Raw genomic sequence first — 25,778 nt, forward strand, 5'->3', positions numbered from 1 at the left:
TGCCACTGCAGCAAATGCCAACAGCCGTCACAGTGCTGGAACCTGTACCACTTGCAGAGTTCCCAGCAGTGCCTCCTGTTGAGCAAACTCAACAGGAATCCACCTGGTAAAGAAGTCTGGGAAATGTAGTTTGAATAACCCAACCCTAGGAGAACCACAAAATGTAGGAGGATGGGTGTGTGTGTGTGTGTGTGTGTGTGTGTGTGTGTGTGTGTGTGAAGTGAGGGGAGAAACCTGTGTGCCTATAGTAAGTAACCAGCACAACCTTGCCTTTTAGCTTTTAAGCATTCACACCTACTCCCTACCCATATTTAAATTTCTGTACAAGTACAGGTTTATGCTTCTATCAGATTTAACTATTTTTTTCTGTACAAATGAAGATTTTTAACTTTCCCCCCAAAAGTGGAGAAATAAGGTCCCATCAGTTACTATTAGACTCACTGGTGTTAATTCTTTTTCTTTTTTTTTGAAGTTTAGTTCTATATTTTGAGAGAGCATGGGGAAGGGGCAGAGGGAGAGAGATGTGGGGCTTGAACTCACAAACCGTGAGATCATGACTTGAGCCGAAGTCAGATGCTTAACCGACTGAGCCACCCAGGCGCCCCTGGTGTTAATTCTTGTTCGATCACAATCCCACCTGGATGTTCTGTAACCTGAAGATAAACTGTAAAGTTCACCACCACCAACCTTTCTTATATAACTTGAGAGAAGGAAAGGGAAAAACTTGAGGGAAGTGGGAAGGAAAGACAGTTAATATATACAAAGATACACAGAACAAGCAATGAAGCAAATTTGTATGAGTACTTTGATACTTGTTTCTATAACTGATCTTGAAGCTGTAGCTGATATTTATAACTTCTCCTTCTACTCCATTTTTCTTTGCTCTTGGTCAGCACTTTCTCTAGTTAAGGCTCTCTATCTAGTAGGGTAGCCAAATCTTCATTTTGGAAGGATCTACGTTTTCAGGAGTTGGGTTTAAACTTTGACTATTGAACAAAAAATATTAAGAGGTATTCCCTGGGCTCTTGACATAGTTCTTGTCAACTCCATGGTGTAGCAGTAACCCAGTTTTCCTGTAGTAATCTGGATCAATCACCCCTGCCGTTTTGCGAACCTCTTTCTTTGCTTGTTCATTTAGTGTTCTAAGGAGCTTAATATATTCAGGTGTCAGTCTCACCTTCTAATTCATTTGAGCCCTTTTGTGTGGCTGGTAGAAACATTCCTTCCATGAGAACTAAGACTCCAAACCAGCATAGCCCAAGTTTACAGAGTTGGGAATAAAAATTTTGTGAGTGGATTATAAGTATAATACAGAAATCCATCTTATTTTAATTCCTTGATTTCTGGACCCATGTATTCTGGCAGTGGGAGAAATATCTTATATTGATCACGGATTCAAAGTACATCTTTATATTGTATGATAGCACCTCAACTTTCAGAGTCTTGTCTTCTAGCTAGCCAGATAACTGACTCTTTTGTAGGTCATTATATTATTCTATCAAGCTAGCCACTTCTGGACAATTTGGCACATGGAAGGCCTATACATTTCATAGTCATGAGCCCATTGCTACATTTCTTTCGTTGTGAAATGAATTTTTCACTTTGAAATTATATTGTGCTCTCACAATGTCTATAATATTGTGGTTGGTAGTATTATAGAAAGGAACTTCTGATTTATAACTGAAATAAGTATTTCTCTGAGGACAAATTGCTGGCCCTTCCACTAGAGAAGAGAGCCAATGTAATTAACTAGTCATGAGGCAGTAGTGTCTCCCAGGATATGAGGCCCTACTGGTGGCTCAGCATTGATCTCTGTTCATAGCAGGTTAGGCACTCAGCAGTGATAACAGCAAGATCAATATTGGGGAGAGAAATTTTATGTTGCTGAGCCCATGTATAACTTCTATCCCTGCTGCCATATTTGCTTTGTATTAGAGCCCAGTGAACAAGCATGGGGGTGCTAGGGAAAGAGGATGACTGAAGTCTGCAGAATGAGTTAGCCTGTCCATTTAATCAGTGAAGGCTTTCTCTGCAGTGGTTGCCCTTTTATAAACATCACATGGTACATAAATATTCTCATATTTTATGCTCATCCTGAGGGGTCCATTCACATATATCTGCCTCAGATCTCTGTCATTAGTCTTCTGATCTAGTTCTTTCAAAGTGACTGATTTCCCTGGCCAATCTATTAGCCATTGCCCATGATATACAATAGATCTACACCATGGACATTTCTTTTTTTTTTTTTTATTTTTTAATGTTTATTTATTTTTGAGAGAGAGAGAGAGAGAGGCAGGCTGCAAGCAGGGGGAGGAGCAGAGAGAGAGGAAGACACAGAATCAGAAGCAGGCTCCAGGCTCTGAGCTGTCAGCACAGATCCTGACGTGGGGCTCAAAACCACAAACTGTGAGATCATGACCTGACCCGAAGTCGGTCGCTTAACCGACTGAGCCACCCAGGCGCCCCACCATGGACATTTCTTTACCTAGGTAAAGTATATAACCACAAGTACAACTCAGAGATTTACCCACTGAAAAGGTTTTTTCTCTTCACTTTCACCTCTCCAAGACACTTTAGACTGGAATGGTAATGCTGAAGAACCATCCTCAGAAAGCCTGAGTTCGTTCTTCCTCGGCTAACAAGTTATGGGTACTCCCCGTGACGCTGGAGGCATGATCCTGGAAGAAGCAGCTATGTAGTAGTTTCTGTGGTCACCTGAGTCACTTGGTCATGCAGCTTGCCTGTGCCTTCAGGACCTGCTGGAGCCTGCTCTTGGACACATCACTTCATCGTACATACCCATATTTATGACTTCATGGATGAAATAATATCCAGTTCATGACAGGTAGCTCAGGTCACATAGTCAGTTGGTGTCCCACAGTCAAGTGTTCAGTGTCAATGAAGAACCAGGAGCAAGCTAGGAGCTCTTTTTCAAGAGAGGGATAACTATATGTAAAAGAGCATGGCTTTGATATAAAACCTTAAGTTCTATTGTACTCTAACTACATTGGGCTCCATTGTGTCATCTGGGCTGCAAGGCCCATGCAGCAAGACAGCTTATACTCAGTTAGGATCTGCAGCCTTTTCTTGCTCTGGGCCCCACTCAAAACAGGCAACTCCAAGGGTTAATCATAAAATGGGGCAGAAAATCACATTAAAATATAAAATATATTGCCTCCAGAATCCAAACCTGCCTAGGAAGTATTGTATGTTAGCGGTAGGAGTGTAAGGTGAAGCAACTTGGGATATTCTGGGATATGCCTCAGAACACTGGACCCTTAAAAACTTCACCATGCTGGTGAGCTTCTGAATTTTCATGGGCTTTTATCTCCCTCTTTTTGGTAAGGCATTTAGAGTACTTGCTACTTTCTGTTTGCCAGGTCCAATCAGCATCATGTTCAGAGGGATGTTAAAATGAATGAAGAAGTCCTTGAATACTGAATTATGACACAGAGCCAGAGAGCTGACATAATCCTAAAGTAAGATATAGTCCTGAAGTGAAAGTGTCAGGCTGTACTTGCCGGGCAAAAACCAACTACTTCTAGTGGTCTTTACAAATTGATACCAAGGAAAAGTATTTGCCAGATCCAGAGCTAGATACCACGTACCTAGGGCTATGTTGATTTGCTCAAGGATAAGACTACATCTGGAATAACAATTATAATTGGAGTCATTACCTACCCAAATTTGATATTCTGCAGCCATTCTCTGAGACCCATCTGCTTCCGCCAAGCCCAATTGTTGAGTTAAATGAGGATGTTATAGGAATCATGCTTGGAAAGGACAGAACAAGGTCCTGGAACAACTGAGTGTCTGCATTGGAAAAAAAATTAAATTTTGCCCCTACTTCACAACCAAGATGAATTCCAGATGTATTAGAGGCCAAAATGTGAAAGGCAAAAATACTTTAGAAGAAAATACAGTAGCATATTTTCTTCACCTTCAGATCCTGGTGTTAAACAGGACACAAAAGCAAAATCTTGACGGGAAAAATTAGTAAATTGGACTCCACTAAAATTAAAAACGTATGTTCATCAAAAGATACCATTAAAGATAATGGAAAGGCATGCCACAGAATGGGGAAAGGCATTTAACATTTTATTGATACAGGTCTCATTTCCAGAATATTAATAACAAAATAGACAACCGGATAGAAAAATGGGCAAAGGAATCTTGAATAGGTACTTCACAACTGAAACTATCCAAATGGCCAAAAACAGTATGCAAAGGTACTCAATGCCATTGGTAATCGGGGAGGGAATGCAAATAAAACCACGATGATACTACCGGCCACCCACTGGAAGAATTTATTTATTTGTTTCATATTGAAAGACTTTTAAAATGTGTTTTATTTATTTTGAGAGAGACAGAGAGGGAGAGGGAGAAAACCCAAGCAGGGGAGGGGCAGAGTGAGAGGGAGAGAGAGAAAATCCCAAGCAGGCTTCCCTGTGTCAGTGCAGAACCCGTAGCAGGGCTCTATCCCACGAACTGTGAGATCATGACCTGAGCTGAGATCATGACCTGAGCTGAAATCAAGAGTCTGCCACCTAACCGACGGAGCCACCCAGTTGCCCCCCACTAGAAGAATTTACAAGATGATTAATAATAAGAGTTGACTAAGAAGTGGAGCAAGGTCCATACTGATGCATCCTTGGTGGGAGTATAAACCCACCCAGGTACTTTGAGCGAAGAGTTTGATATAATCTAGAAAAACTGACAATTGCATATCCTATAACCCAGCATTTCTGCTGCTAGGTATGTACCCTCCAGAAACATGTGCATAAATGTGTGAGGTTACCTACACAAGAATGTCCATAACAGTATTATTTTTCATAGCCCAAATGTGGCAACCCAAAACCTCCACCAACGCGGAACGGACAAGTAAATTGTGGTATAGTCATGCAATGGAATCCTATAAGCAAACTAAGTGACTGAAGTATGGCCACATAGAGCAACATGGATTCATCTTAAAAAGGCAATACTGAACAAATGAAGTGAACACAAAAGAATACGTACCATATGATTCTAAATGTTCAAAAGCAGGCACAGTGGCACTAAATTACAGATGCATTCTTGGCTTTTATTATATGGCTTACAGTTACCTGTGGGGGGAAAGGATGGGGTTGTGGTTGGTGTTGCACGTGACGATTATTTTTGGGGGGTGGGGGTGGGGATGAGGGTGGAGGAGGGAGAGCAATGGCTATGCTCTACTTCCTGACCAGGTGCTGGTTTCTCAGACATTTCAGTTGTAGTAATGCATTAAGCTGGATATTTAATGTATTATTTCTACTTTTTTTTTTCTCTTGTGAAGGTAGGCCTGGCTTTAAAAAATGCCGGTTATTACAATATATTTCGTAAATAAGAAAAATATTGAAGGCGATTCTTAAATCTTTGTAATTAATGGCAACTTCTCCCATCATAAAGGCTCAGCCACATTCAAAAATTGGAAGGGAGGCACAGAAGAATAGGCTATTCTAAGTAGAGTGGTTAGGGAAATCTTCTCTAAGGGGGTGACATTTGAACCAGTGCCTGAATGAAAGAGACCAACCAGAGAAAAGTAGGCAGCGGAGAGTTCCAGGCAGCAGGCCCTGTAAGTGTAGCAGACACGAACCTGAAGGAACATAGCCTGTTTGAAGTAGACTCAACTGGCTGAGGTTTCTGTGCCAGAAGCTGTACATCCGCCTCTCTTAGCATGCCAAATGGTCTCCGTCTTCCCTCAGTGATGCTAGCTTTATGAGACTTTTGCTTGTCAGCACTATTTTTGACCTTCCAATTTGCTGTTTCCACTTACTTTTATACAAATGGGAAAATGTAGCATTCAAATAATTGTACAAATACAGCGATAGAAGATGAAGATGTTAACAGTTCTGGCATTGTCGCACAATAGCTTAATTTGTCTGTCTGTCAGTTGATGCACCCAAGTCTGAATTGGATAAATGAAAAACTACATTTAAAGTTTCACTACTATAGGTTGCAGAGGGCACAAAAATGAGTTTGAAATAAGGAGACTAAAAACCAGGGCAATGCCCCCGTATTATGAAAAATAGGCAAAAATGTCTGAGGATTGCAAACCTGCCATTGATGTATAAAAATTCTCAAGAGATGAGAAGAGCTGGGGAATGGAATCTTCTTCTCTGATCACTTTGTCATTTCAGCTACTCTAATGCCTCAGTTTGCTTTCCACCATTTGGTTTTTGACTAGATTTTTTTTCCCCCCAAACAAGCTGGATCATAGATTTCAATTGCTTCAGATCACCTGAAGTGATGTTGCTTTATTTTTTCTATACCCTCTTGTATTAGTTAGGGTTCTCCAGAGAAACAGAACCAACAGGGTATATATTTATTTATTTTATGGAATTGGCTCAAGTGATTATGGAGGCTGGTAAACCAAACATTTACAGAGTGGGCCTGCAGGCTGGAGGTTCAGTAAGAGCCGATGTTGTAGTTTAGGTCCAAGGCTGCCTGTGTGGAGCCCCGGGGAGAAAGCCAGTGAAGGCCGTCAGTCGGCTGGTAGAATACCCTCTTGCTTGCGGGAGGTCAGGCTTTTGTTCTATTTGTGTTTTCAACTCATTGGGTGAGGTCCACCCACATTTTGGTGGGCAGTCTGCTTTCTCAGGGTCCACCGATTAAAATGCAAACCTCACCCTGAAACACTCTCACAGGACCATCCAGAATGATGTTTGACCAAATATGTGGGCAAAGTGGCACAGCCAAGTTGACATACACAGTTAGCCCTCACACCTCTCAGGAAGTTGCCATCCGCAGCTTTGCTTTTAGAGGGGAGGAATGTGGCTTTCAGTTCCTAGCTGCTTCACTCATTGCTGTCTCTTATTGCATCCGTGTCCGTTGGCTACAAAACATTAGATACTGATATGAATCTGTAGTCGTACTGGTAAGAAAGATACTGTTTACAAAACAAGTTAACAGCCTGACAAACTATAGTTTTCTTTGGCCTGACTGGCTCCTTTTGAGTCAGAACTGGCCACAATAATAAATTCCACAAAAAGTTGCATTTCTACTAGGCCAGGAGTATAAAAAACGTAGACTCAAAGACATGTATTGATTTTTTTTAAAAAAGTGAACTCACTTGCTTTGGAACAACTTTCTAGAGCTCTAAACTTGTGTTTGCTTAGTACATTGCTGACAACAGACACCCTGAAGTGTTATTAGGAGAAAATTCCAGAATTGTGCTCCTTCTGTGTGAACTCCAGCCTAGTTCTTTTCTGATGTGTCTGACAATCCTGCTTCTCCATCATTGGGGGACAGTTAGTCTCTGCTAATCTTCAGCAGTAGACCTTTCATGCATCCAGGAAAGCTATGTTGTAAAGTGCTAGTGGTTTCCAAATCTCTATGCATGGAGTTTTTCACTTCTTTATTACTTGAGAATTTCATCCATTTGCAGAGCTTTCATTATCCCCTCCGTGTAGCCCAGGCTCAAGTTTACACCTCTCAGGTCCTGACCTCTTTCCTGAGCTCTACACACCCATTTCTAATTCTGCCTGACATTACAATCTAGATTTTGGATTGTACAATCTACACAACTGTACGCATCAAATCTAGTATGATTAAAACAAACGATTGCATTTTTCTTGTTGTTGATATTGTTACCGAAACTGTCACTGGGCTCCTAGGATTAACCTTGGATGTTTTCATTGACTTCTTCCTCACTTTATTGCATCCAGTTAGCTGTCACGTGCAGTTTCTACTGATTCTTATATTCTCCCATCTTTTCCATTCTCGTGGGCACACCGTATGCCAAGTTCTTATTTTTTTCTGGCCAGGACTATTGGAAGTCTCCAATCTAGTATTCTCATCTCTGTTCTCCCTCTGTCCCATCCTATCCATTGCTACAGTTAATATTCCCTCATATAAAACTTGGGGTCAGATATGTTTCAGAACCACAGATTTTTCTTTTGGATTGTTGAAGTTTTAGAAAGGTAACACGGAGGGGCGTCTGGGTGGCTCAGTCGGTTAAGCATCCGACTTTGACTCAGGTCATGATCTTGCTGTTGGTGGGTTCGAGCCCTGCATAGAGCTCTGTGCTGACAGCTCAGAACCTGGGGTCTGCCTTGGATTCTGTGTCTCCCTCTCTCTCCCTCTCCCCTGCTCATGCTCTGTCTTTCTCTCAATTTAAACAAACATTAAAATTTTTTTTAAAAAAAGAAAGGTAATATAGAGAAGATACTTTATATTACAAAATCTCCCTAATGGAGTCTGGAGAAGCATCCTATAGTCAAACCTTGTTTTTCTGCAGTGAAATGTATGAATATTCACTTTAAGGAAGATAAATAAAAAGTATCACTGGTTTTGTATTGTTCGTGTTAAACTTTAATGCCAAAGGAGTTTAGATAAGACTGGCTTTTGTCTCCAAGTAAACTACCAAAAAAGAACCAAAATAACATCCCATCATTTTGATCTTTAGGGCTTTTGGTTTTAGAACTGTGGGGAAGACGTGGTAGATCTGGACTAGGTAAATCTTCCTCATGTAACCATATCACTCCCATTTCCTGCTGGGTTCATTGTAAACTCTACACTCTGCCATTTCAAATGCCTTCTCGATTTGGCCACAAGCCATTATTTTCTGCTTTTATCTTCCACTCATCTTTTACATATTGTTTTGATCTACCTCAACTGGTTAAATACGTCTCATTTTTTCTTCTACATATACTCAGGTTCATCCTTTTTCCTGTAATGTCCTTGCCTCTTGTCCATTCTTCTGCCAACTCACTATCTATTGACATTTTTCTCTGTTTTCAGAATGTTTCCCTCCATAAACAGTTTGATCCCCATTCTGGGATCAATAATTGATCTTTGGTCTGAATTCTTGTAGCAAGCTTCAGTTTTCCTGTATGCAAAATGAGAATAATATCACTGTCTTACCTCTCAGACTTGTCACTGGATTAAATCCTGCACAAATGCACCTAGCACAGTGTGAGACCCATTGTAGAACTCAACTGGGGCTAGTCCTTTTTCTTCTCTTCCTCCTTCCTTGCTTTTACTTAGAATACTCTGTAGTTTATGTTATTGTTTTAAATATACTTTTAATTTCCCCACTACTAGATCAGAAGTTTTTTTTTCTTAAGTTCATTTATTTATTTTGAGAGAGATAGAGACAGAGTGTGTGGGGGAGGGTCAGAGAGAATGGGAGAGAGAGAAACCCGAGGAGGTTCCACACTGCCAGTGCAGAGCTCTATGCGGGGCTTGAACCCATGAAACTGTGAGATCATGACCTAAGCTGAAACTAAGAGCTGGATGCTTAACTACTGAGCCACCCAGGTGCCCCACTATATCAGAAGATTTTTGAGGGTAGAACTTTGCTTATTAGAAGCTCAGCACTTACTGAGTTATGTGAAACGAATATGAATGGTGTTACTAGAGACATTTCAACTCCTCCTTTGGATTCTAGACAGCCTGATATCTGTGCCTATGAATGTACATTCAAAAACTCAAAACCAAATCAAACCTATGATCACAGGACCCATCTTGATGTTTAGTGTCATAATTTCTGTTTCAGTGGAATTCTGAATGTCCAGAGGCCTTATAATGGAGACTGCCCACCCAGGATCTTGGCAAGCCTCACGGCCTAGAGGGGCACATTCTTTCACGTACACTAATAGCCAACCACTGGGCGGCCTCGCCAGAAACCAGTGGGTGGGGCTACTAACACAGTTCTTCCACATTGGTGAGATGTGGTGCTCACTTGCATGGGAGAACACAGATTCTGTTCCTGTGCCATTTTCTGGGGCTCCCTGGAGTAGCCCTGGGCCCCCTCTGGGAGCAGGAGGTCTGAACATGACCTTCGTTTTCATGCACTGCTCCTTTCAGGTTGGTTCTTCTTATCTCCAGGCTCTGCTGTCTCTCTCCCAAAACACCTCCTCCAAAGCCCCTTTCATCCCTAGCCTCCAAGAGTAGTATATCCTCTGGAGAGAGAGAAAAGCTAGTGTTGGTAGAGATCACTAGGTGTTTTCCTAATTTCCATTCTAACCTTCTTTCTTAGTAAATTTTCTTAGTAATTTTCTAAGTAATTTCTTTTTTTAAATTCTAATGTTATTTTTTAAATTTACATCCAAATTAGTTAGCATATAGTGCAACAATGATTTCAGGAGTAGATTCCTTAATGCCCCTTACCCATTTAGCCCATCCCCCCTCCCACAACCCCTCCAGTAACCCTCTGTTTGTTCTCCATATTTAAGAGTCTCTTATGTTTTGTCCCCCTCCCTGTTTTTATATTATTTTTGTTTCCCTTCCCTTTTGTTCATCTGTTCCAAGTCTTAACGCCCTCATATGAGTGAAGTCATATGATATTTGTCTTTCTCTGACTAATTTCGCTTAGCATAATACCCTCTAGTTCCATCCACATAGTTGCAAATGGCAAGATTTCACTCTTTTTGATTGCTGAGTAATACTCCTTTGTATATATACCACACCTTCTTTATCCATTCATCCATCGATGGATATTTGGGCTCTTTCCATACTTTAGCTATTGTTGATAGTGCTTCTATAAACATAGGGGTGCATGTGCCCCTTCAAAACAGCATACCTGTATCCCTTGGATAGATACCTAGTAGTGTAATTTCTGGGTCATAGGGTAGCTCTGTTTTTAATTTTTTGAGGAACCTCAAACCATACTGTTTGCCAGAGTGGCTGCACCCGTTTGCATTCCCACCAGCAGTGCAAAAGAGATCCTCTTTCTCTGCATCCTTGCCAACATCTGTTGTTGCCTGAGTTGTTAATGTTAGCTATTCTGACAGGTGTAAGGTGGTATCTCATTGTGGTTTGGATTTGTATTTCCCTGATGATGAGTGATGTTGAGCATTTTTTCCTTGTGTCAGTTTGCCATCTGGATGCCTTCTTTGGAGAAGTGTGTATTCATGCCTTTTGCCCATTTCTTCAGTGGAGTATTTGTTTTTTGGGTGTTGCATTTGATAAGTTCTTTATAGGTTTTGGATACTAACCCTTTATCTGATATATCATTTGCAAATATCTTCTCCCATTCTGTCGGTTGCCTTTTAGTTTTGCTGAGTGTTTCCGTCACTGTGCAGAAGTTTTGTTTACCTCAATGAGGGCCCTGTAGTTCATTTTTGCTTTTGTTTCTCTTGCCTCTGGAGACATGTTGAGTAAGAAGTTGCTGTGGCCAAGATCAAAGAGGTTTTTGCCTGCTTTCTCCTCAAGGATTTTGATGGCTTCTTGTGTTAAGTTTAGGTCTTTCATCCATTTTGGGTTGATTTTTGTGTATGGTGTAAGAAAGGGGTCCAGGCTCATTCTTCTGCATGTCGCTGTCCAGTTTTTCCGGCACCACTTGCTGAAGAGACTGTCTTTATTCCATCGGATGGATATTCTTCCCTGCTTTGTCAAAGATTAGTTGGCCATATGTTTGTGGGTCCATTTCTAGGTTCTGTATTCTGTTCATTTATCTGAGTGTCTGTTTTTGTGCCAGTACCATACTGTCTTGATGATTACAGCTTTGTAATACAGCTTGAAGTCTGGGATTGTGATGCCTACTGCTTTGGTTTTCTTTTTCAAGATTGCTTTGGCTATTCAGGGTCTTTTCTGGTTCCATACAAATTTTAGGTTTTTCCTAGTTCTGTGAAGACTGCTGGTGTTATTTTGATAGGAATTGCATTGAATACGTAGATTGTTTTGGGTAGTATCAACATTTTAACAATATTAATTCTTCTAATTCGTAAACATGGAACACTTTTCCATTTTTTGTGTGTCTTCTTCAATTTCTTTCATAAGCTTTCTATAGTTTTCAGTGTATAGATTTTTCACCTCCTTGGTTAGGTTTATTCCTAGGTATTTTATCATGTTTGGTGCAATCATAAATGGTGCAATTCCTTGATTTTTCTTTCTGTTGCTTCATTATTGGTGTATAGAAATGCAACTAATTTCTGTGTATCGATTTTATATCCTACCACATTGCTGAATTCATGGATCAGTTCTAGCAGTTTTTTGGTGGAATTGTTTGGGTTTTCCATATAGGGTATCATGTCTTCTGCAAAGACTGAAAGTTTGACTTCCTCCTTGCCGATTTGGATGCCTTTTATTCCTTTGTGTTGTCTGATTGCTGAGGTTAGGACTTCCAGTACTATGTTGAAAACAGTGGCAAGAGTGCAAATCCCTGTAGTGTTCCTGACCTTAGGGGGAAAGCTCTCAGTTTTTCCCAATTGAGGATGATATTAGCAGTGGGTCTCTCGTTTATGGCTTTTATGATCTTGAGGTATGATCCTTCTATCCCTACTTTCTTGAGGGTTTTTATCAAGAAAGGGTGCTATATTTTGTCAAATGCTTACTCTGCATCTATTGAGAAGATCATGTGGTTCTTGTCCTTTCTTTTATTGATGTGATGTATCACATTGAGTGTTTTGCAGGTATTGAACCAGCCCTGCATCCCAGGTATAAATCCCACTTGGTCGTGGTGAAGGATTCTTTTAATATATTGTTGGATCTGGTTGGATAGTATCTTGTTGAGAACTGTTGCATTCATGTTCATCAGGGATATTGGTCTGTAGTTTTCCTTTTTAGTCGGTTCTTTGTCTGGTTTTGGAATCAAGGTAATGCTGGCCTCATAAAATGAGTCGGAAGTTTTCCTTCAATTTCTATGTTTTGAAACAGCTTTGAAAGAATAAGTGTTAACTCTTCCTTAAATATTTGGTAGCCCTGGAAAGCCCTCCAGCCTTTGACTTGTTTTTTGGGGAGATTTTTTTTATTACAAATTCGATTTCTTTACTGGTTAAGGGTCTGTTCACATTTTCTATTTCTTCCTGTTTCAGTTTTGGCAATTTATATGTTTCTAGGAATGTGTCCATTTCTTCCAGACTTCCCATTTTATTGGCATATAATTGCTCATAATATTCTCTTACCATTGTTTTTATTTCTGCTGTGTTGGTTGTGATCTCTCCACTTTCATTCTTGATTTTATTTATTTGAGTCCTTTCCTTTTTCTTTTTGATCAAACTGGATAGTGGTTTATCAATTTTGTTAATTCTTTCAAAGAACCAGCTTCTGGTTTTATTGATCTGTTCTCCTGGTTTTGTTTTCTTTTTGTTTTGTTTTCTTTTGTTTTTTGGTTTCAGTAGCATTTTCTGCTCTAATCTTCATTATTTTCTGTCTTCTGCTGGTTTGGGTTTTATTTGCTGTTTTTTGTTCAGTTCTTTAAGGTGTAAGGTTAGGTTGTGTATCTGAGACCTTTCTTCCTTCTTTAGGAAGGCCTGGATTGCTATATATTTCCCCGTTATGACTGCCTTTGCTGCGTCCCAGAAGTTTTAGGCTGTGGTGTTATCATTTCATTGGCTTCCCTGTACTTTTTAATTTCCTCTTTAACTTCTTGGTTAGCCCATTCATTCTTTAGTAGAAAGGTCTTTAGTCTCCAAGTATTTGTTATCTTTCCACATTTTTTTCTTGTGGTTGATTTTGAGTTTCATAGCATTGTGGTCTGGAAATATGCATAATATGATTTTGACCTGTTTGTACTTGTTGAGGGCTGATTTGTGTCCCAGTATGTGATCTATTCTGGAGAACTTTCCATGTGCACTGGAGAAGAATGTGTATTCTGCTGCTTTGGGATGAAATGTTCTGAATATATCTGTTAAGCCCATCTGGACCCATGTATCATTCATAGCCATTGTTTCCTTGTTGATTTTCTGTTTAGATGATCTGTCCATTGTTATAAGTGGGGTGTTGAAGTCCCATATTATTATGGTATTATTATCAATGAGTTTCTTTATGTTTGAGATTGATTTATATATTTGGGTTTCTCCACATTTGGAGCATAAATATTTACAATTGTTAGGTCTTCTTGGTGGATAGACCCCTTAATTATGATATAATTCCCTTCTTCATCTCTTACTACAGTCTTTATTTTAAAGTCTAGATTGTCTGATATAAGTATGGCTACTCTGGCTTTCTTATCTACCATTAGCATGATAGATGGTTCTCCATCACCTTACCTTCAAAATGAAGGTGTCTTTAGGCCTAAAGTGGGTCTCTTGTAAACAGCATATAGATGGATCTTGTTTTCTTATCCATTCTGTTACCCTGTGTCTTTTGATTGGAGCATTTAGTCCATTGACATTTAGAGTGAGTATTGAAAGATATGAATTTGTTGCCATTATGTCACCTGTAGAGTTGGAGTTTCTGGTGGTGTTCTATGGTCCTTTCTAGTCTTTGTTGCTTTCAGTCTTTTTTTTCCCCCCATCTTTTCTCCCTTCAGAGAGTCCCCTTTAAAATTTGTTACAGGGGTGGTTTAGTGTTCATGAACTCCTTTAATTTTTGTTTGTCTGGGGAACTTTTTTTTTTTTTTTTTAATTTTTTTTTTTTCAGCGTTTATTTATTTTTAGGACAGAGAGAGACAGAGCATGAATGGGGGAGGGGCAGAGAGAAAGGGAGACACAGAATCGGAAACAGGCTCCAGGCTCTGAGCCATCAGCCCAGAGCCCGATGCGGGGCTTGAACTCACGGACCGCGAGATCGTGACCTGGCTGAAGTCGGACGCTTAACCGACTGCGCCACCCAGGCGCCCCTTGTCTGGGGAACTTTTAATCTCTCCTTCTATTTTGAATGACAGCACTGCTGGATAATGAATTCTTGGCTGCATATTTTTCTGATTCAGCATATTGAATATATCCTGCTACTCTTCCCTGGCCTGCCAAGTTTCTGTGGATAGGTCTGCTGCAAACCTGATCTATCTTCCCTTGTAGGTTAAGGACTTTTTTTCCCTTGCTGCTTTCATGATTCTTTCCTTTCCTGAGTATTTTGTGAATTTGACTATGATATGCCTTCTTGATGGTCAGTTTTTGTTGAATCTAATGGGAGTACTCTGTGCTGCCTGGAATTTGATGTCTGTATCTTTCCCCATGTTAGGACTAAGTTTTCCACTATGATTTCCTCCCATAACCCTTCTTCTACTCCTTTTTCTCTCTCTCTTCATCTTCTGGGACCCCTATGGTTCTGATGTTGTTCATTTTTAATGAGTCACTGATTTCTCTAATTCTTAAATCGTGCTCTTTTGCCTCAGTCTCCCTCTTTTTGTCTGCTTCATTATTCTTCATAAGTTTGACCTCTGTATCACTGATTTGCTGCTCTGCCTTATCCATCCTTGTTGCTGTTGCATCCATTTGAGATTGCAGCTCAGTTATAGCATGTTTTTAATTCATCCTGACTGCTTTTACTTTTATCTCTGCAGAAAGGGATTCTAATCTATTTTCAACCCAGCTAGTATTCTTATTATCATGATTCTAAATTCTGGTTCAGATATCTTGCTTCTATCTGTGTTGATTAATTCCCTGGCTGTCATTTCCCCCTGCTCTTTCTTTTGGGGTGAATTCTTTTGTTTCCTCATTTTGAAGGAAGAAAATGAATTAGTAAGGTAAAAAAATAAAATTAAAAAATTAAAAACTACATATATACACACAAAAAAATCAAAGGATGATGCTGATGCTAGATCCTAAGTGTGTTTTGGTCTGGTTGTTGAAAGGAGCTTGGTAGATCAGAGAAAAAAGATCTAGAAAAAAAGATAAGAAAAGGAAAAAAGATCTAGAAAAAAGATAAGAAAAGGAAAAAAAAGGAAAATGTTTGAAAATTTGAAAAAATGAATACAATGAAATAGAATAAAATGAAATGATGTAAGTAAAATAGCGTTTGAAAAATTTACAAAAAAAAATTAAAAATATAGTAGAAAAAACATTAAAGAAAACTGTTTGTAATAAAATTGGAAATAAAAATATTTTTTTCTCATTCTATAATCAAGAAAAAGAAAAGAAAAAGAAAAAAAATGAATAGATGGACCAGCAAACAAACTGAAATACAATTGAAATTAGATCGGTTTCCCCTAGAAGTGAAACTATGAAGCACTTTATAGTTCATAAATTAAGCAGGCGGAGAGACTTGCAGTGTTCCTGAAGAGGGAGCTTGGCCCAGTTGGGCAGGGCTTAGTGTAACAGCTCTGTTCTCACTAGATGGTGCTGCTTAGCTTACTGGTGTCGATTGTTGTGGCACTTGTAGGTGCGTATGCGCATGTGCGGGAGGGGTAAAAATGGCATCACACAGCTACCCAGACTCTAGTAGCAGAATTCTGTCCTCCCTGACCAGCAATTGTGCACCCCTCCTTTGTCTTTGGCTTTTGTTCATTCCCCACTTTTACACTGTCCGTGACTAAGCAGTCAGGTTGCTGGGTGGCACTTCCCTCCTGTGTTTTATCTCAGATGCAGCTGTGTTTCCCAACCCCTCACTTCTGAGGGACTGCAGGTTTGGCCTACCCAGATCCTCTGGGGGAGGGTCTCACTGAGCAATGGCTGGGTGCCCACCCCCCGCCCCGGGACATTCATGGGACAGTGCTGCTGCTGATGCCCAGAGACTGCAGCTAGGTGCCAGCCCACCCCAGAAAATATTCATGCAATCATGTAGTAGCAACGTTTCAGGGATTATAGTAAGTCACAACACACATCTGGCACCAGGCTTCCCCCTTAATGTCTTTGTTCCGGCACCAGTGAATGTGGTTGTTCTCCAGAGTCCACTGGGACCTTTGCCTATGGGGTGACCACACAGCCTCTACCAAATGTCCTCCCAACAGGAAAACTGCCTCTCCTTGTTTGGCCCGAGGACCCCTCAGACCTTGCTCTCTGCTCCTGGGAATTTGCCTTCCCACCAGAGCACTGCCAGGTATTGAGCTGTGGAATTTCAGACTCTGCACTTCCCCTGTTTATAGAGTCATAATGGAATTTAAACCCTTTCCTTTCTCCTTTCTCCCTTTTTTTTCCCCCAGTCCCTGTGGCTGTTTACACTTTTCCACTTTCTCTTCAGCTGCTTTTTGGGGGGTCCCATACTCTCCCCCTGTCTCCATCCTCTCTCTGCAAGTAAAAACAGCTCTCTGTCCTCTGCAGCTTCTCTCTCTCCCAGTTCACCTCTCTTCACTGCGTACCTGCTGAGTTCTGTGGTTCAGGTTGTGCAGATTGTTGTGTTAATCCTCAAGCCAGTTTTCTAGGTGTGCAGGAAGGTTTAGTGTTGATCTGTCTGTATTTCATGGACAAGAGATGCAAAGAAAACTTCCATGCTATTCCTCCATCTTGGCCTCTCCCCCTACAAAGATGGTTTAATCCAATTGCCCCCCCCACACACACCTTTTTAAAAGCAGAATGCTGAAGTAAGTAATTTATCTTAGAGCGTTCATACATCTGGTAGCAAAACCAGGACTAAAACATAGATCTGTAAATCTTCATTTGGAAGAGAATTATATTAGCTCCTTAGTCCAATATATAATGCAAGGAGACCTCAAGGAGCCAAGCAAACAATTGTTGTCCAGTAACTACAGTCTCCAGGGAAATATCTGCTCCATTCTGTTCTGGCACTTTCGAGAGGAGAGAGAATCTCCTTTATTCTTGATTTGTAAAATTATCCCTAAATGTATACTCATAGTTACTTCACAGAGTTTCTTCACAAATGAAAGCTGTTTTCCTATGATTGCAATTGTTTATGTATGGATAGAACATACATGACCCAATGCCTGAAACTTGCTTCATACATACTGTATGTTTTAAACAGCTAAATGATTCTTTTTAGTCAGGGGTAAGCACTCTGAATATCACAGAGTCTTATACTTATTTTTTTAAAAACCTTAAAAACATCTTACAATAATGGGCATATAGTAAAAATCTTTTACATTGAATTTGGGTATTTCACCTTCTCTAGAAAAGTAAATTCTGAGACTTGGACAGAAACGTAGAGTTTTAGTTCAACTCCCCACCCAGTGCAGGAATTTTTAAAAGTTGTAACCCTGACAGATATCCAACTTCTGCTTGAAAACCTCCAGAGACTGGTATCATCCATAAGAGGCAGCTGTTATTGTTACTGGACGGCACAAGTGGATAAAAAGTTCCTTCTTGCATTGCATCAGAGTCTGCCTTCCTTAACTTCCAGCTTTTTATCCTAGTTCTGGCCTCTGGAGCAACACAGAATTAGTATACGATTCTCTCCATGACAGTCCTTCAAATATTTGAAAGCAGATATTATACCTTTTCTTATTCTTTCCTTCCCAAGTTGCTTGAATAATTTATCAAAAATTACAGCTTCTCCTATTCACCTGGACATTTGCCTTTCATTACATTCTAATTGGTCAAAGTCCCTCTTAAAATGTGGCACCCGGAATTGAATTCTATATTATAGATGTGGTTTAACTAGCTAGAAATCCAATAGAACTGTCATGGGTAGTGATCTGTGGGTAGTAATTTCTCATGGAAGCCTCCTAAGTTCCTTAAAGGAATGTGGCTTGTATGAAAACACTTGGTAAACTGTAAAGTGCTTTATAAATGAAAAGCTTTGGCATATTCCATTTAAAAATACAAAAAATAATCAAGGAATTTTTCCCTGCCATTAACAACATTGATTTCAACCTTTGGGTCTATAGAGTTAGCAAAAAGGCTGGTATTTTTTCCTTGGCAAAAGTGTAAAAGCAATTTTAAAAACTCAGCCATTATGTTGTAGTACTGGTTAAACAAGTTTTAAATAATGAAGTCTTTTTGGAACATGTGATAAATGCATTAAAAGCGTATGATAAATGCCATTTTTAACACATGCATACTTATTTAATAAGAAAAAGGCAGAATCTCCTATTGATGAGGCATTTAGTAAGCAGAACCATTTTCACATTTAAAGTACAGTTGCAAATATGTAATCTGTATTTCTTCCATTTTAAAATATAAATTTTAAACTTTAATTCTAAACATTTCTTATTTTAATTTTGAGTAAAGTGGGAATATGGTTTAATATTGTCATCTGACCATTCATTCTCAATTGCTTATTGAGTGTTGATTATGTGTTAAGGACTTGAAAAAGACATTAATAAATTGTTTATCCTTCTTTCTTCACTAACTCTACCAGAGTTTTGGAAAAATAACTTTTTACCTACAGTGCTTGGCATGAATTTATATCTTGAACATTCTGACCAAGGGTTTAATGTGCTGCTAAGTGGAATAATCTCAAAACTAGCTGGAGCAGTTACAGTTGGTACATAAAAATGTGTATAAATGTAAATGCAAAATATAAATGTGAAACCCAAATGGGATAAAGGTATTGATGGGGGGCCCAACACACCTCCTGGCACATGCATTCTTAATCATTATTGGCCTCATGAATACTGACTATTAGGGAAGAATTACTCCTAATCTGGTAGTGAGCCTGGTGTGACAGCTGGAGGTTGAGTCCTGTAGATTGATGTCCCATCGCTCAAATGAGTGAGACACATTAGAGACTACACTGTATTTTAAGACCTCATATCTCTTTTGTAGGAACATTATTTCTTGGTTAAGAGAAATTACTACATTTTCTAAAACATGACAATGTTGTGGTGGTTATAGTTTGATTTGCAACATATGTCACGTACTCTAAAAAGAGCATAAATTATTTAAAACTACATAAATACTCAGATTAAAAATCCGTTTACTCTGTACAGTCCAAACTGGAATGACATTTATTAAAGAAAATAACCCAGTAAATCACTTCCAAGGATTATAGTTTTCTGATGTTTATTTAGAAAAATAAGGGAGAAATCAGAATTCTGGAAAATCATCCATATGTTGGTACACTTTTAAAAAAATTGTATAAACCTCTTTTTTCTTGTGTCAAATCCTGGTTAGTGGGGCTATGTAAATTGGAGTGGGACTGCTTTGTAAACTTGGATTGGAGTCACATCATTTACATTTATATTACTAGGTCCATAATTTCTTTCTATTGGATTTTCTTTCTTTTTAATAATTAAAAAAACTATACAAATAGGTAAACCTTTGTAGAGAAAGATCATGTTCTATTTATATTTTGTACGCTTAGTGTTCCAAATCTAGGTATTATTTGGTTAAACATACAATTTATACCTATACATAGACTGAAGAAATATAAATATTCTAATAACATATAGTTATTATTGTTTTTGGCTATACTGATATATGGGCTTTTATATCAATATTAGTGTTATCTACACTTCATAGTATTTTCCTCCAGCAAAGAACTGTCACTTGGCTGAGAAGGAAAAAAAAAAAAGCTTGCTTATAAAATGAGGCCATTTTGCATATTAATTAGGAGGTCTTTGAACTTGAAGAATAAAATCCGTTAATGCTTTGGGTATGGAACAATTATGCATTCAAGGACTTTGATTTTATGCTAATAATGCGACAAGCTTTACATTTTTCTTTGTTTTGTTTGCATTTCCTAAAGATAATTTAATGCAAATAATCCAGCCATATACAGCACAGAGCGTGTCGGATGGTTTCCCTATAGTTAAGATTGTATCAGCACTCCCATTATAAATCTCTATTACCCATGGTTTATAATTTAATTGAAAAAACTCACTGCAGGCAGAAACTCAACACTTAGGGTTTCAGGCTAAAAGCAATATTTCTCTTTTAAAAATTGCCTCCTCTCTTTAATTTCATAGTTAATGGAAATGTAAGAAGGATCATCCTGGAGCTGATTTTGAACAAAGCCAAACAGATCATTGTCTCTAACTAAAATAATTTCTAAATAAAAGTGGTTGATATCTTATCATTTGCCTAATACTACAACATTTAACCAAACGAGAAAAGACAACAATGGAATCTGCTTATCCTTTCTCCACGCAAAAAATACACGCAAGGAGGGCAAGAAAATTCTATAAGACCAGCTATCTATAAAAATATATGTTAGGGGCGCCTGGGTGGCACAGTCGGTTAAGCCTCCGACTTCAGCCAGGTCACGATCTGGCGGTCCGTTTGTTCGAGCCCCCGTTGGGTTCTGGGCTGATGGCTCAGAGCCTGGAGCCTGTTTTCCGATTCTGTGTCTCCCTCTCTCTCTGCCCCTCCCCCGTTCATGCTCTGTCTCTCTCTGTCCCAAAAATAAATAAACGTTGAAAAAATATATATATATGTTAGACAATACGGTGTGAGGCATTAACGTCTTTACTCGATTTTGAAGCATACACTTCACTCCTTTGAAGTGGATCGGGGTGAAGCCTTGTCGAGTCTGCTTTTTGTCAGACTGAGATCGGAAGAGGGCGCAGGGTGGAGAGACGCAAGAGCGCTGGTGCTCCGCAGTGCTTTACTTTGCCATGTAAACCTTATCTTAAGTTTACGCTTCAATTATCTTGACGGGATTCAGGGGTTAATTAACAGGCACAGCCGTTTCAACCTGCTTACACAGTAGAAATGAAAAGATCAGTTTTTAGACACATGGTGGTTTTGTCATCAGCTTTTGAACCCAAATCCCGTCGTGTTGAAAGAAAGGTTAACCTGCCAGGTAATATGCAACCTCCAATCAAGACTTCACCATAGTTTTATCAACCCGATGAGACAAAGAAACTGTGAGTTAGTTAGAACAACATGTTCTCTATTTCCTGCAACCCATCAACTTTTTCCTATTGAATTCCTACTGGTAATGCTGCATGTGAAATATATGCCATGATTACTTAACCCTAAGCAGACATCAGAAACTTGCTTAAAGATAATCTGGCTCTGTCCAGGCAATGTATTGTGTTTCTAAATCAGTTGCATTTACGATCCTAAGGGTGATTATCAAGGACAGTAGTAGAAACTCACATCTTACAGTGCTTAGCAGTTCATAGAGGGCTTCAGTATACCTAATATACACAACTGCTCAGAAGTAGAGAAGGCAGACACTAGGAGATGAAGTGGTGGTTAGCATTCACATTCTGTCTTGCCTACGACTCTCTCTTCTGTGGCCTAGTGGCTCGTTAGTTCTCTTAGGGGGACTCATGTTTTTCACTTTGATAAATAGAGTCTAGTGATTCCATGATGAGAATCTCCTGTACTTACTTGATATCTATTGTCAGAGACCATAAGGGAATTCATACAGTTTCTTTTTTTTTAAAGTTTATTGATTTTTAGAGGGTGGGAGGAGGGAGAGGAAGAGAGAAAGAAGGAGAGAATCCCAAACAGGCTCCATGCTGTCAGCTCAGAGCCCAACGCAGGGCTCAAACTCCTCTCAGGTGAGATCATAACCTGAGCCGAAATCAAGAGTTGGACGCTTAGCTGACTGAGCCACCTAGGCACCCAATACAATTTCTAAGTCCAATTCTTAAAACATTCTATATTAGCTTAGATTCATAAATTAAGAAACCCAGAGCCTACATAAGATTCATATACATCTAAGCTACACAATAAGTCAGTGATGAAATAAAAGGAAGTCATGGATTTACTGTCCCATGTCTCTGATTGAAATTATTCTTAATGTTGATATTTTGATTATATTAGAAACATAGCTTAAGTATAAAGGTTATGAGAAATTATTTTCTGAACACCAGTGATTGTATAGTCTTCAGAGATTTTTGAGAAAATAGTAGGTAACTATTTTCTGAGGATGGTATAAATCTAGCACTGGTATAATGAAGCAGGGAATACACCTTAGGGCTGCTGTGAACCTGGCAGTCCATACTGCTTATGTATAGTGAAAGGCAGACTAGCAGACTAGCTTCTGATATTTACAAACTGATTCAAAGTTTTTTAGTTTCCATTTTAAGAATTTGAATAGGTCATTCTTTACTCCATGCCCTCCATTTTTTTTTTTTTTTTTTTTTTTGCTTTAGAATAGTTTTATAAACTTAAAATGTCATGCAGGATTTACTTCTAAATTTATTAATACCAAAAAAGTTTTCTGGAGTACCTTGCTGGCTCAGTGGGTTGAGTGCTCAACTTTGGCTTAGGTCATGATCTCACAGTGAGTTCAAGCCCCATGTCGGGCTCACTGCTGTTGGCACGTATCCTGCTTTGCATCCTCTGTCCCCCTCTCTCTGCCCTTCCCCACTCATGCTCTCTCTCTCAAAAACATTTTTTTTCTGACCCTACTAGGTGTTGTGAATGATGTGTGATACTGTGTTCAGGAATTCAACTTAACATTTTATGTAAGTGAATGGTCACACCATGTGCCATTGGGAACCAATAACCTTGTTTCCTTCCCCTCCTCTGTCCTAAGCAGATGTCATTATTTGGTGCATTTTTTACCTCACCTCCCATACAAGTACTAACCAGGCCCAACCCTACATGGCTTCTGAGATCAGGTCAGTCAGGGTGGTATGGCAGCAGACATTTTTTACCTCCTTTGTTGTTCTCCATCCCTCAAGATGAACTTGGCAGATGCTCTCCTATTTTCTTGCATTGAAATACCCTTGCTTGGGCCACAAGAGACCTTCTAGCGGCATCATCCAGTAAGTTTTAGACAGTATCTGGATAGGTAGTAAGAGGTCCTTGACAGACAATGTGTTTGGGATTTAGACCAGAGTTGGCAAACCTTTTTCTGTAAAGAACCAGATAGTGAATATTTTAGTCTTCTTGGGCCACATGATCATTCTCCCAACTCTACTCTGCCATCGTAGTGCCAAAGCAGCCACCAAGAAGATGTAAATCTATCTTCTCTGGCATAAATGGGCAGGATTGTGTTCCAATAAAACATTTCTGAAGGACACTGAGATTTGAATTTCACATAATTTGTATGTGTCATAAAGTGTTCTCTTCCTTTGTTTCCACAATTCAAAAGTGAAAAAACCATTCTTAGCTTGTGGGCAATAAAAAAACAGGGGGCAGGTGGGATTTGGCCCACAGGTTATAGTCTGCAGACCTCTTCTTTAGACAGATCTGAGTTTACACAGCAGTTTTATTAGCTGTCGGCTTTGTGTCCTTGGGTAAATTAGTTTAATTCTCTGAGTTTAAATTTTGTCAGTAAAATGGGGACTGCACCAATTTTAGGAAGTCTTTGTGAGATTTAAATTTGATTAGGTATAGACAAGTAATTATTAGTAGTAGGTATTTTGTGAAGAGTCAATGTAAAAGTAATACAAATTTTAAGTAATTAGTAATTAACTTAACCTGATAGCTCTTCCTGAATTAATGTTGTTTGCTTCTCCTTTTTTTCTCGAAATGGAAACAGATTTCTTATTCATGATTAAAAGCAAAATGTTCTTTTAAAACATGAAATAATATAGAAATACAGAGATAAAAAGAATAATAAGAGAATAAGAATAAGATGAACACCATCATCTCCTTTATTTTACATATGAGGAAACTGAGGGTCCGAGGTTGCCATTTATATAGTATTTATTTGCTATTCTAGTGTCCGGAAGAAAATTTCTCATTTAGGGAGATTGTGGTTCTTCTATCCCAAACATGTGGTTGTGGTGAAAGATAATCAAAATTCTCATGTCCTTTTTTTTTTTTTTAATTAATGTTTCCTTATTTACTTTGAGAGTGGGGGGACAGAAATAGAGAGGGAGAGAGAGCACAAGTGGGAAAGGAGCAGAGAGAGAGAGGGAGAGAGACGATCCCAGGCTCTACAATTATCATGGAACCTTTGGGCTGACCTCATGGCCGTGAGATCATGACCTGAGTCGAAATCAAGAGTCAGACATTTAAACTACTGAGCCAGCTAGGCACCCTAAAATTCTCATGTCCTTTAGTCACAGAGTGGGGCATTTGTTCCAGGAAGGGCCAGTCGCCATGCCCTCATCCTGTGGCCTACCATATGATTCAGTCATGGTTGGCCATGTGATCTACGCTTGTCCACGCAGTGGCATTTTGTAGAAGAATCTCAACTGAAGTACCTGGGAAACTCTTTTCTCTCTAGCCTTGAGGCTTGAAGAATATACTTTTATCACTGCATTTGGCTATGGATTGAACTTGTGGGAAGAGCTGGCCTGAGAGAATGAAGCCAACTAGAGGGAGCAGAGCTGGTAGCCTATGGGAGGAAAGGGACAGTGGATGGAAGGCAGAGAGAGAGAGAAAAATTTGATAAGGTCTGAGTCCCTGGATCCAGGTATTTCTGAAGGCAGACCTATCCCGAGCTTCTCCATGGTTTGGCAGTGTGAGCCTTGATGAAGACTGAACTGTCTTCATCAGGTCAGTTTGATTTTCTGTCCTTTTTTTTGTAGTCAAAAAAAAAAATACTAATTGAGCAGCTAGACTCAGGATGCAAACGTAGATCTGTCTGACCCTGCAACCCTGAGCTTCCTTCCCAACCTTCCTCAGAGACAACCTCTTCTAATGGTTTGATATTTTTCTGTTTTTGTCATCTTTTTTTTTAATGATTGCACAAATATTATGCTAAGTGTAAATGTTGCCAAACCGTCGTTCAATTTGGCTTTCCTAATTTATACTTTTCCTAACCTTTACATGCTAGATATCTTCTGTTGCACCTTGGGGTGTACCCTCTACCCTTTTCTATCCTGTATTGAGCTCTGAGAGGCTGATCTGGATGTGTAGGTCCCTAGCCTTTGGGCTTCTGGTTGGGCTGCGTTGTCTGGGATGGGGGCACTGGCAGGAGATGAGAAGGAAGGAGGAGAATTAGGAGGAACTACTTCTCCTGGCTCCTCCTGTGGGATTACTGGGGGCTGGCTGTCTTCTCAGACCTAAGGTCACAGTTTTCTCTGCTCAGCTCTGTTTTTCTCCTTCTAGCCCTAGATTCTGCCCTATTTCTTGTGGGTTCCCTCCACCCAGCCTGACACCCTTATGAATAAATAACCCTTTTATTAAATGCTCTTCAAATTACCAAATTTGAGTGTACTCTTAATTTCCTGTCAGGACTCTGAGTAATACCACTCACAGAAGGGTATGTTTTCCCTCCACATTTCATGTCAACATGGGGTATTGCCCACGTTTTTAATCATTTCAGTGCTCATAAGGGGAAAATGGTATCTGGTTTTAATTTATATTTTTTGATTATTATTGAGTTTGAACATCTGTTCCTATGTTAATTGGCTATTTGCATATTTCTCTTAATTGCTTGTTAATATTCTTTGCCCATTTTTCTTT

The 25,778-nt window shown here is 39.4% G+C and overlaps 1 protein-coding gene across 2 annotated transcripts in view; it reads left to right on the plus strand.

Moving 5' to 3' along the window:
- RWDD3 (RWD domain containing 3) overlaps nucleotides 1-25,778 on the plus strand; it is a 91,294-nt gene that overhangs the window by 25,205 nt on the left and 40,311 nt on the right. The window lies entirely within an intron of this gene.

This window comes from Prionailurus bengalensis, chromosome C1, assembly GCF_016509475.1.
Source record: "Prionailurus bengalensis isolate Pbe53 chromosome C1, Fcat_Pben_1.1_paternal_pri, whole genome shotgun sequence".
Lineage (NCBI taxonomy): Eukaryota > Metazoa > Chordata > Mammalia > Carnivora > Felidae > Prionailurus > Prionailurus bengalensis.